This window comes from Halictus rubicundus, chromosome 5 (assembly GCF_050948215.1).
Source record: "Halictus rubicundus isolate RS-2024b chromosome 5, iyHalRubi1_principal, whole genome shotgun sequence".
NCBI lineage: Eukaryota > Metazoa > Arthropoda > Insecta > Hymenoptera > Halictidae > Halictus > Halictus rubicundus.
Genome location: NC_135153.1, coordinates 12,126,780 through 12,140,032, shown reverse-complemented (window position 1 = coordinate 12,140,032; position 13,253 = coordinate 12,126,780). Strand labels below are relative to the sequence as shown.

The window sequence follows — 13,253 nt, the reverse complement described above, 5'->3', positions numbered from 1 at the left end:
CTATCCGGCTCGCGAATCCCGGCAACCCTCGCGAAATTATTACCGGAGGGCCGATGGATCGGCCAATAAAATCGCGTGGATCGGTGGGGCCGTGCCTCATTGTCGCGATCAACCGGCAATAAAGCCCGGAGTCCGGTGATTAAACGGCGCCGATTAATCGAGTCGCCGCATTAGGTCTTCGGCGACGAATTGAAACGCTTAACAAATCCCAATTAGCGTTCATTTGCAAATTCCTGGCCCCCGGGGGTAGGTGTGTATCCTGATCCCTTCCTCCCGACGCGCGTTGCGACGGCAAGAAAAAAGGACGAGCCGCACCTCGATTTAACCGAGCGCCGACGATAAATGTCTCGCTTCTTTTTTCACCCGGATCGAGTTTCGCCGGCACCTCTTTAGCGTCTCGTTTTATTCCAAGCCGAGCTGATTCTTAATTGAGACGTTCGCGCCGCCGGTACTCGCGGAATTAGTCGCTCGCAATTAGCGCGCGTTGTTCTCGATGTCCACTGATTCGATGGTTTAGGAGGTCCGGCGTCCCCCCCATTCACTATCCACGGGGCGCGACCCCCCTTTAATGAAATTAAACCAGCGTAAATCACCGGCTGACACTCTACGAGCTCTTCACCTTTGCATCATTGGACAACTAGATTACCGAGGAACTTGACCCCAAAGGAAACTCGTGTCTTCCTCCTGGTACAGCACAGTTATAACAAATCCTGTTAATAGCTTCTAGTAGATAAAGTGTCGAGTAAAAAAATTTTGGTAATTCCCCCTATCGACATTTGGTAATATCAATAACCAGACTGTAAATGCACTTATGTGCAGATTTGTAAAAGGCTAGGAAATAGCAGTTGGAGGAGTCTTCTAGTAAATTTTTCCCAGTTCTAATTTTTGTTAAATAACGTATGAAAATGAGAATTTGCATAGCGATCTGCAGTCTGTTAATAGCAGTCGCATCCGATGTCCCTCGCCGTGTCAGAATGAATAAAACGCACAAAGAGCCACGCAAGGCGTCACGAGGATCCCTGAAATGTCCAGGGGACCATTAAATACGGATCAAAAGCTGCTTCGTGGTCTGGCCAAAGGCTCTCCGGTGCGGGTGAACAAAAGGCGGCCATCTTGTATTCTCGGCGTCTATCTTCGCAAAGAAGAATCTAAAACGTGAATTCCGATCCCCGGAATAATAGGCTAATTACAATTACGGTCGGCCCGAGGCAAAAAAGTGTTGGGCTACCTGCTATTCTCCGGGCCCGGGCGATTATAAAGTTAAGCCGGAAATAGAGGGAGCTGAATGGATGATTGATAATGGGCCCCGGGGCCCCGAGGCGGGCCCGAGGAGCCGTGCGCAGGCCCGGGATTTCGCTCGGCCAGCAGCCGAAAAGTGGTCCACGTTCACGTCTCTCCGAGGCTCGTTCGACGCCCGGTGCCCCCCCCCCCCCCCAGTCGAACTATTTCATTGACCAAATTTAACGCTAATACTGTCCAAATACGACAGTCGGCTTTGTCGAGGCCCTATAAAAGGCCCTTCGGCTACCGAGCCGGCACAGCTGCTCCGATTCCGACAAACAGGCTCGAGTCACCGTCTCTCCTTTTCGGGTCTATCAGTCACCGTTTCGACGAACAAGCTTGGGGGGACAGGGGGACAGGGATCGAATACGTCACGGGGGTCCATTCACACGCGCTGACGGATCCCCGTGTCCGTCGACGACGGCCACGCCACTCAAACTCTGATTTTCTCCGCGACCAGGCTTATCGCTTTCAACCTGATCCTCGCGGACCTCGGATTTCTAGGCTTTCCGCCGTGTTACTACTCGGCCCACAATGCACCAGTCAGCTCTTTTACGCCTAATTATTCATGGTAAATTACTCTCGCTTATAAACCCGGCCCGCTACCTCGAAGTTATTGCTTCAACGCAAAAGTCGCAGGAGACGTTCTGTGACATTTCATTCGGGTTACTTGATGTTTCGATTAAACTGATGTGTTATCACTAACTGTTATATGATAATGGTAAGATAGCCGACAGTGAAAAGTCCACAAAACGATCCAGGAGTACACTGAAAAATCCAAAGCTCGCAAAGAAATTGCGACGAGACTCGAACAGATCTTTGCTCGTTAGAAGCGACGCCGTGCCGGGATCAATCGGATCGAGGGGACGATCGTACGAACAATTAGTGGTTTATTAACATTCAGGCCGACATCGGCGATAAATTTCCAGCGGAGAGTGACTTGCCACGTGGACGAGGGCCGGATCGATCGCCGATTCGAAACGAACGGCCGCGGATAGTATATTATGCAAATATTTAGCTATTAATGTTTTCTTTATGACGCCGGCAAGTAATTTGTTTCGTAATTAGTATTTAGCGTAAGAGTTATTCGTTTGGTAATTACCGCGGCCCACTGGTCGGCTCCGTGGACGGTATCCACGCAGTTTTGCATACAATTTTCATTAGTCTATCGCCGTGCGTTAGAGGTTAATGCGATCGGTACAATATCGAGATTTGCACGTAGTAAAGTGTCCTGCGAAAAGGGTCGCCGGCTCCGGTTATTGCGCCGATCGGCCGTCTTTCTTCCCGACAATTTACAAACGGAATTACAATTGTTCATCCCCGGAGCTTTCTGCTTCTATCCGCCAATTTTCCCGTGATACCGTTCCGTTATCTAAACGCTCGCAATTAAGAGTGGTTTCACATTCGCTGAAACTACGAAGCATCGCGCTGGGACCTTTAAAAAATTCCATAAAAATTTACTGGGACACTTCCGGATATATCATTCAAGACTACGGAACCTAAATGGCCTAAAGAATATTGAAACCTGAATATTTGTAATTGCCGCGCGATACAGTAGCGAAAATTAGTACACAAAAATTTTATTGGGTTCTAAACTACCCTTGCAGGACATTAGCACAAGAAAATTAGCACGTCATTTTCAACCTTCAGTAGATTACACAGTTTTAGCACACTGGCGTCGCCTAAGGTCATTTTCGGTTGCTTGCCAAGCTTGCGCAACACTTTGCAAAATGTTATGTTGAAGGAATTACTACGCCTTTTGAACCATTTACAGCGAATTCTCGATATATGTCGCCAAGGCCTGGATGATAAACGTCGCGGAATTATCCCCACTACCGCGGGGTGTACCCCGTGAGGAACCGCGAAGCTCGAGAGGCCTCGGGAGCCGAGCAGTGTAAACATAACACGGCTCGGTTATGTCTCCTGGACGATAGTGTTGTTGACATATATCGAGAATTCACTGTAGTGTGCCTAGCTCTTGAAAACATATATTACAAGTATCCGAAGATAAATAGAACAATTTACAAAGTTCAATCCATTTATTTTAAGAAGTTTGAACAATATAAAAACGCGTATATGGCGAATGTGTTGAATCGCGAAGCAACCGTGAAAGTGATCCGAACGCGGGTGAATGTTTATTATAGAAAGAGCAGAGAAGCGTCGCCGAGAATAGAACACAGAGCGCGGTTGTATACAGCGCGACAACACGACACCTGAAAGGTTTAGCACGAGACAATGTCCTCGTTCCTCGGCGTGCGAACGTAAAAATGATTCGGGCACGAAATGCACACGGTACTCTAGTCAGACTGAAATATGCAAATGCGGGTGCGTAGGAACACGGGCGTAAAGAGGGTTGAGCGCCGTGATTCCCGGACAATTCAAATGTTTCTGCGTCGCGAGGGTGGCTCGCGAATACGTGATTCACCAACAAATTCCGCGAGTAGAGAGAAAAGGGGACCAAAGCTTTTTCCGCCTTCTTAAAAATATTCTGCACTGCCAACATTGTGCATTGTGCATTCTGCTTTCCTCCGTAGTCAACGTTCATTTTCAACTTCTGATGACAAAAACGAGTAGTTGCTATTCAAAACAGCGAATGGAGTAAGAATATTTAAAAATAACAGTATACAGTGATTTCTCTATATATGTCACCAAGGCCTGGATGATAAACGTCGCGGAATTATCCCCACTACCGCGGAGTATATCCCGTGAGGGGTCTCGAAGCTAGAGAGACCTCGGACGCCTTGGAGTGTAAACATAACACGGCTCGGGTATATGGTATCTCCTAGACGATATATGACGCTGACAAGACCCGTGTTGTTGACATATATCGAGAATCCACTGTATTGGTTTCAGCTTGTTACAATTATTAAAAGAAGGAAGGAATTTCTAGCTGTGTCCTCCTACTTGTAATTCATGTAAACAAAATTTATTTTGCATAAAAATCCGCAGTATTGAACGTATCAACACTAAACCTACCACCGCCGGTCAAAATGACCGGTCCCAGATTTTTTATTTTACAGTTGCAAAAATCCAAATAAATTCAATCTCGTCATTTCTATAAGACAACATGTATCAGTTGCTTTCAAGACTCTTCTATACCTGTTCCCACCATGCCTGGTCAAAATGACCGGTCCTTAAAAAAAGCTATAGTTAATACATTAAACGCAGATAATAGTCGATTTGTTGCTGAATGAATTAGTAGATGAACAACTTCCATAAAATGAATTTATTTTCATACAATTTCAATTATACAAAAAATACTGCGCTGCTCTCACCTCGATTTACAAAATTGTACTGTGTCGTCCACCTTTGCGGTTTGGATGCATTTGCCATGATAGCGTCTCATTCAATAAGGCGGCTCATCTATTTTTAATTGGCCATGCCACATTGAGAATAGTCTTTCTTTTATACTGATTGTTTAAGTTCAGAAGAGTGAATATCATATTATCTCGTGCGATCAAATTGACCGACCGCGGTAGACAGGACAAGATACATGTATTTCTAGGGGAAAAAAAATAAAACGGGAAATAAATACTGAAAAATACATTGTATACATATTTTAAGAAAAGTCGTGAATAGCGATGTGATGATGTATGTACGAAATTGTACGCAAAAGTTTGAAAAGGTCAATTTGACCGGCCGTGGCAGGTATAGTGTTAAGAAAGAAAATAAACGTGCGTTTCACTTCAGTTGGTTGAAATTCAGGTAGAAAATTGAAGCACAGAGATCCGCAGCCTAGTGATTGTAAATGTTCAATTCTGCGCATGCTATAAACGCATAAAGTCGTGCAGCCTATTTATGAAATACAGGTTCGTCGTTACCAGTTGAAGAGGTTATTATAGTTTTTGCGGAGCAAGGGTTCGCGAACGTTTCCGCCATATTGGCATGACTTTGCAGGCAGTCTGGTGGCCGCGGTGCCCGCCCGTTCCGCGGAGTGACGACAAAGTCCGCTGCGAGGAGTTATTATGATAATTCCACGGTGAAACTTTGTCCTCCGTCGCCATTATTCTCGGACGAGATAACCGGTTAATAAAACTCGGCAACGGTTACATTGGTTCGCGGTCTCGGGCTCGCGCGCGCGCGCGCGTCCGCGTTGTTCGATTAAAAGGACCGTGTGCACGTACGCCCCGCGTCCCGCTGATTTTCCGCAGCGCGTCCCGTTACTGCGAATCGACCGTTTTATTACGGCGTAATAAAAGAATAAATTACCGGTTATCGTCCCGTTTAAATGTGAAACAGAGAATCCATATTGTCCGCGACGCGTATTATCTCTAATAAACCGATACGCTCGACGCAAATATTTTCGCGAATTGCAGTCCCGCTGGGCCGGCCGATTTTCATTGCGCGCTTTTACAGTACTTTTTACCCCACCCCTCACCCTCCCTCTCTCTCTCTCGCTCTTTCTCTCTCTTCCTCTCTTTCGTGAAAGCTGCAACACCAAACAGCATATTAATCCTCTCAATAAGGAACGAAAATAACGCTCGAGCCAACCCCTAAATAAAAAATTACAGGTTCCTCGCAAACATTCTAATTTTCTTTTTAGAACCCGCTTGTTGGTCGCGGGGACCGTTGTGTTGAACTATGTAAATGCTCGTTACTACGTTACAGTAATTTCGTTACGATCCCTATCGCGTTGTTGTCGGGCAATTTTCGGTATCGTGCAGTTTCTCTTTTGCTTGAACGACTCGTGAACTTTGCTTTTCGAAAATACCCCAATTTTCAGTAATTTAATTTTGTTCAGTAATTTCTTCGAGGAGCTTTCTGAACAATAAAAATCGCGTGCCTCGATTGAAAGAATTTAAGCAATATTCAATTTCTAACATTCTACAATCCACTCATCGTCATAAATGCATGAAATCCTACTTCTGAATATCTCACGCGAGACACAGTCGCTATTGGATTGTCTATCAATTTCATTATAATTTCCGTGTCACCGTTATCGCGCAATTTTCCCGATTCTTTCGATCGGTCCTGATCAAATGACACGTTGTACTATTCGATGAGCACACAAACCAGGAGATTATTCGCGAGTTAATACGTCTGTTCCACGGTGTTATCTTATCGGCCCCTTTTGTTTGGCCGTTCAATTATCTGACACGATAGCCGCCCTTGAAGATCCGTACGATTCGATCGAAATCAGCACACGGAGAAATCACCGTTCGTTCCCAGGGAAATAGAGAAACGGCGGGAAGGGGGAGGGGGGGGGAAGGAAGAGAGGGACAAATCACAATCCTAATGGGGAACAGACGCGCCACGAACGAGAATATCGTTAAACGCCGAGAGATTATACGCATCTGCCCGTCGCGTCGTTGCGTCGGACACGATCCTGGAATATATCTTTGCGCCGTAGCCCCGCAACAACAATAATGATGTCGATTTTGTGCGCGCGTCGACCGACCATCCATCATCGACTGGTTATTATTTAAGCCGCAACTTGACGCCATAAATACGTCGTTAGAGGTAAGTCGTTGCGCCCGGGAACAATGTTGTACGCGATGACATTGATGCATCGGGCCTCCATCTTTATCCCGCGGCTGCCTCGCTTATTGCACCCGCCGGGGCCTGGACCTTGACGGACAATTAGCTTGCCGGGGAACCGGGACCCTGAGGAACGCTTCTCACGACACCTCGGCCGACTGTTTTTCCCGAAATCCTCGACAAAAGACGCGTGAAACCGATGGAGAATCTTTTTTTAGCGAAGAACGCAGCCTCTTTGTCAGTACAGGCGTCTCAGATGTACCATGGTGACCTTGTTCAACCCTTACAGGCGTGGTGGGGCATCCGGGTAGCTACCTGTACAATGTGTCATAAATACTCGTCGATGTTCTTGTAAAACATTGTTAAAATCGTGCGAGATTCTCTATATACCCTTCTATATCGATTAATCTGCTGAAGACTTACCAGTAGACTGCAGATCTTTATGCCAAATAAGAAATATTTGGATTGTAAGACACAGGAGCGAAATAAAAATTTCTTTCTTCCTTTAATTATTTTATTAAGCTAAAACCAATACGCTGGTGCCCTGAAGTCCTTTTAATATGTCCACTGATTTAAATAAAATTTTTCTCATAAATGCGTAAAATCCGCAGTCTACTTGTCAGTGAAGCTTCAGACTCGGTTGTACAATCGTCAGTGATCGGGAGATGTGAAATTGTTATTCCTCGTCGCTGTAACAATTCGGTCAGCGACCATTATGACCAGATAAACAGCTGAACAAAGCTAATCTGACTTTGCGAAAGCAAATCCGAGAGAGTTTTCGAGCGAAGCGTGGGCGAAACGAGGGGTACGTGCTAGTCGGTGTTGGACCGGGGCCTGAAAAGAGCATCGAAACGATAGAGCCGATCCAAAAGAGACGATAGAGAGATAGAGAGAGAGAATGAGAGCGAGAGAGTGTGAAGGGGAACAGAAGCTGGCTCGAATGACTTTGCAGGCAACAATCGAGGGAGAAAGGTGGACGCATAATGGTCGGAGATCAAGAACCATAATAGACCTTAGGGTATACGCGGCGGGGCACCAACCGACTGACTGACTGACTTATTTGTATTATGGCATTATAGAGGCAACCCTATATCCGGGGGCCCTGTTCGACCAGGATTCAGCCGACAGTCACGGAGCCGTAGGGACGCCCATGCAGTTGACCTGCACCGCCTAATTTGATGCTTTAACCTATTGTCGGTGCACGCCGTTTCTATGGGGCCCGCTCAAAAACGTACCCCTCCTCCCCTCTCTCTCTCTCTCTCTTCCGAAAATGTTCCTGGACAGGATGCGGAGCTGGAATCCCCGTACAATGTCCACGTCAATTTCCGAGACGGTTGATCCGCGATCGAAACGATCCGACTGGATGCTGGAACGATCTCTCTCGAGTGTCTGCAATTTGTCGTCGAAACTCGCCCTCTCTGCCTGCCACAACCTGCTCAAAAAGAGCACTTAACACCGTTTGACACTGTTTCGATTTCAGGGTCAAAAAATGCCCGCGAACTTTTACGAAAATAAAATTGAAACGAGTTCAAAGAAATTTCTGGATGCTGCGATGCCTAGAGCTAAAGGGGAAGAGGGGCGAGATAATGATCGAAAGAGTTCGAGGATCGCGTCAGAACCATTCGAACGGAATCGAACCGAGGCCCCAGTTAACGCCGGTTTACAACCCTAAATTGCGTTTTATTATCCAAGTGTACTTCTATTTATTGACTTCGGATCCGTCTCTCTCGGCAGAAACGCGTCCTCCACCCGGCTACCAGCAGGGTACAAAGTAGATTAACAATGCCCGGTGTCTGTCCCCCCCCCCTCCCTCCCCTTTTCTTTGATCCCGTGCAACCCTACTACCGCCCCTTGTGCAAACAGATCGTAATATTTATTCGGAAAGCAAAGTCAGCCCGCGAGGGAAACTAGTTCGAGTGAATCTGGAAACAAGCTGCGAGAAGCTGTGATCGTTGTAACGAACATGATTCCCTGTGAAAATAGAGGACGACCCCTCTCCCCTGGAGGACAGATTCTTCCATGTTTCCTTTGGAACATTAGCTTCTTGTAAAAATGTAGCCACAACGATGTGACGCATTGAACGCATTCGAGCTGGATCGTTTCTGAACTGATGGACGTATTCGCTGCACTTCTGCACTGTAATTTATTAGAAATTTCGAAGCAATTAGTGTGTTCAACTCCTGAGACATGTATTGGTACGTACCCGAAGAGAAATCGAAGCATTCGCAATTTTTTATTGATTTACCTTAATACTAGGTTTACGGGGACGTGTAATTTTGAATTAGCGATTATTGAAATTGAGTTATAACTATTTTTCTTATTTCATCCGCTGATCGAAATCAATTGTTTTATTTCAGTTGAATGTCAACCCATTGTAAAAGTAAGATGAAAGAAAGAGAGTTTGAAATACAGTAACAAAATTATTGAAAAGTCTAGAAACTATCTGAACACTCAAAATATAAATTAGGAGAAATATTTTCAATTTATTGTTTAATTCAATCTAGATTTTTGATAATAAATGTTGCGTTCTATGTTTTCTTTTGCTACCATTATTATGGGACAAATTAAATTCATCAACTGGTACTATTATTATGGGGCAGAGGGAGTAGCAATTTTTATTGTACATTTTAGCCAAAGAGAATCTTAACCCATTGACTGCCAAATTTCAGAACGAAAGAACGAAACTAAACTGTCAGGCGTACCAAATACATTTCTGGCGCCGAGTGGTGTACGTAATATTCCAAAATCCCCAAATGGGGATCGTGGCAGCTAATGGGTCAAAGTACCCACCAGAAAAAATGGTACAACTCTATCGATGCGTGGACCTTCTCAACGTCATTCGACGCGAACGCGTTGGTACGCGAATTTGTAACGAAAGACAAGTCGATAACTATAACTAACGAGTGTGTATCCCGATTCTGCCGGTTCAATTCGACGGTGTTCCATCGAAAGCTTTCCGCGAACGTTTTATTCAGAGCCCGTACGTCGTCGATGAATTCTCCGCGTGCCGAAACAAACACGCGTCAACCGCGTCCTCCCGCCCCGGATTCAATTAACTAATTGGAACGATTGTTGTTATTAATTTTGTCCGGGACTGCGGACTCGTGATTCCGGCTTGGCGCAGAGTGGTGTGGGTGCCAGTGTATAAACCGGGAATGGGATTTTACTTAAAAGCTTGTTCGATCGTCGTCGTCGTCGCGCCGCGTCGCGCCGGGCCGCGCCGGCAGAAACGGACGGCGGGTAAGGGTGCGATATTCAATTAGCGACAACGATGACACATCGTTGTCTTCGTCCGTCGCCAAACGAAGCGGAAACGACCCTCGGGGATGACCAGCTGTTAGCATAACGCGGCTCCTGATATTATTCTTCTCCGAGCCCATCGAAAAGTAATTCGTTCCCTGGATCTCATAAAAATTACGGAAACGCGTCCATTTCAGCTTCACAATGGTATGTACAATTTGTACGACAGTTTACGTGTGAACTAGCGTAAATACGTTTAACACGCTCGATACCAACATTTGTCTCGTTAGAAAATGTTCGGTGAAATGCAACGCACCTCCATTATGAAATACATTAACACCGTGTTGTTATAAATAACAGCACACATAAAATTAACTTCAGTCGATTCACGTAAACGAGATTGTGAACGCCACTTATGTGCGACGATGGTAGGAAATCTCTTGGAGGAAATCACATTTTGTGCATGCTGTTACTTAAAATTGAAAACCTTGGTTTACAGTACAGTAACATTGTACTTGTTGAAGTTCCACATATTTTTACATATTACTGATTTTTTGAAGTAGGAATTGAACATTTTCGATGACAATTTTCTTGTTCAAAGTTACTTTGTACTTTGTGCAAAGATCCGCGCTCTAATTATAACTGTAAAAACCGTCACGGTTTCTACCGATCGTGAAGCACGCGAGTAGAAACATTTACGTTTTAAATTTTCGAAGGGAGCAGTGTTTCGCCGGTGTGTCGATAACGAACGGGCATTCTCGCGAAGGAACTCCGCGGAATTCGGAACGGCGTAGATCGCGGATATCCCCGGGACAAGTTAATGGCGGAAAAAGGGAAGAAGCCGGTGCGGTGTAACTGCCTCGGCGAACGAGTGAACACAGTCGGAATCGAGTCGAGTGAAGCGACGTAGGCCAGGGTGGGCCATAAACAAGTGCTTACCGCAATCTAATGCGTCTGTAATTGCTCGAGCACCAGTATCTTCCCCAACGGTCCCACTTGCTCCCGCGATTTAATTACTATGTAAATGTCGCATTCCCTAAACTGTCCGTTTCCCCTTCCCGGCTGCCCCCCTCCTCCTCTCATCCTCCTTTTCCCTCCCCCGCGACCCCGTGCCCATACCCCTGTCCCCCTTTTCCCGCTGTCGCCCGATGTCCTTAATTACTTTATACGTTATTATAGCCCACCAACTACTGTCGACCGTACTCACTCCATCCGACAGCCCCCGGCACCGTTTCACTCCATTCCGGTCCGCCATATTGTTCGCCGGGCTTTAAACTCCAATCTCTTAACATTTTTGCCCCTCCCTCTACTATCCTCTCTTCCTTTCTCTCTCTCTCTCTCCCTTTTATCCAACGGTGCACTCCGAATAACAATCGTTGAACGTAGAACTTTCATTTTTTCGCTCCCTGTTAGCAGAGTGTTAACGCCCGCGTCTCGGGTCACTTTTGGCCCAGTTTTCGAAGACTATCGCTCTCGACCGAGGCCCAGGAAATATTCCAGAAAGAAGTTCGAAGTGTCCCTTACATCTAGAATAATAAATAGAGATTTATAACATATTCTACTTCTTCCTTTCCAGACTATTAATCAAAGCGGCAGGGTCCGTGCTGATCTTATTGTTAGATTTTGGGAGCTACTGTTTACTCGAGGCTCGGAAAATGTTCGAGAGGGGAGGATTCGGAGTGTTTTTAACATCCAGACGAATGAAATGGTGATTTGAAGAGAACATCGTGGTGATTAATTCCCCGGTGATGCCGAACGATACGTGAACCGTTTGAAAAAGCGCGACCTGTTCCCGCGCCGATTTTCCTTTTCGCGAATAATTCTAGTTAATGACGCAGACTGTGTTACGCGGCGGGGTACGAGACGGGAATAACGAGACACGTAATTCCGTGCCGTGCCGCGACGTTATAAAGTACATCGGGAGACGGCCATGCGATCAAAACGTAGTTAAGCGCCGCGTTATTCGAAACTGCTAAATACGTTTCTAAAGATCGGGCCACCGGAGATTACTCGACTCCCGAAACACCGGGATGATTGTGCGTGTTAGAAGAAAGCTTGTTTCCTATGGCCCTAATTTTCTCGAAACAGAGATCATATTATATTCCGGTTTAATTTATAGAGAGTGGGATTATCGTGAGACGCTTTGGTTCGTTCCACGGTGTTTCTACTGGTTCCACGGTTAGTCGAAAATTAAAGATGGACGAGGATATTTGCGTGAACGTTCGGGAGCTATTTGTCACGGTGACGTTTTTGGCGGAGTATCGGTTGATCGGATCGGCAGGGTCCTCTTTGTCCGTGGCCCTAGTAAGTCTTAGCCGGTGGACAGTATAAATGGGTTTGCTGTCCACAGGAGTCCGATAATTTGGCAGCGGAGAGGGTTGTAAGAGGGCTCCCGACCAGTTTGTCAGCCACCGATGTACCTAAGAGGGTCATCCGACTCCGCTACGTCAATTTGTCTTGCACCGCAATGGATAAACTTGCTGCACGATCTGTCACCGGTGATTCTCATTGAAATTCGATCGACCGTGAACAGTTCAGCCCCTCCGTGTACTTTAAATATTACTATTTTCGCACGAAACCGATATCGCAAATTCTGCACACTGCAGAATCGAAATGACATAATGCTTTCTGTTTGTGTATGTGCTGCCCGTTGTTTTTAGCGATTTGCTACCGGTGAGAAAGTTTGAAGAAAGGCCCAGATTAGACAGCTAAGTTTTCGGTATTGTGGACTGATCAGATTAGCGATAAAATCTGGTTGAGCAGACAACGTGTAACAATACTATCTAACAGAATTTTTTTACAAAACCGTTTAGTTGACATTCAGATGCATTGCAAGCGTTACCCGTGGCACCATCTGACGATGCATGCTGGAAACTCAGAGATCAGAAAGCGAAAAATATCTTTGCATTAATGCAGAGACTGCAACATTAGTAGAAATTAATCAGCATAATCAGTATTAATCAGTATCACCTATTTAAAAAGATGATGTGCGTTCTGTTCCATGCTAAATAAGACCAGGTCACCGACGAGAGATCATGCTGCGTTTCCCATAAGATATAATGCTAATTCCAGAGAGGATAGGAGAGTGCTCACGCCCGAGTTTTCGGCGTTTCCGATATAGTGCTGACATCTGCTCAGCCTTAGCATGCCGCAGAACCGGACCGTCTTTCCTGGAACAGAACCGAGCCATCGACAAGATATTTAGAAAGACTGCCAGCCTTACAGGAGAATGTGTCGCTCGAAAAATAGTGCCC

General features: G+C 45.8%; 1 long non-coding RNA gene across 1 annotated transcript in view; it reads left to right on the top strand.

Moving 5' to 3' along the window:
* LOC143354397 (uncharacterized) overlaps positions 1–13,253 on the top strand; it is a 532,419-nt gene that overhangs the window by 85,199 nt on the left and 433,967 nt on the right. The window lies entirely within an intron of this gene.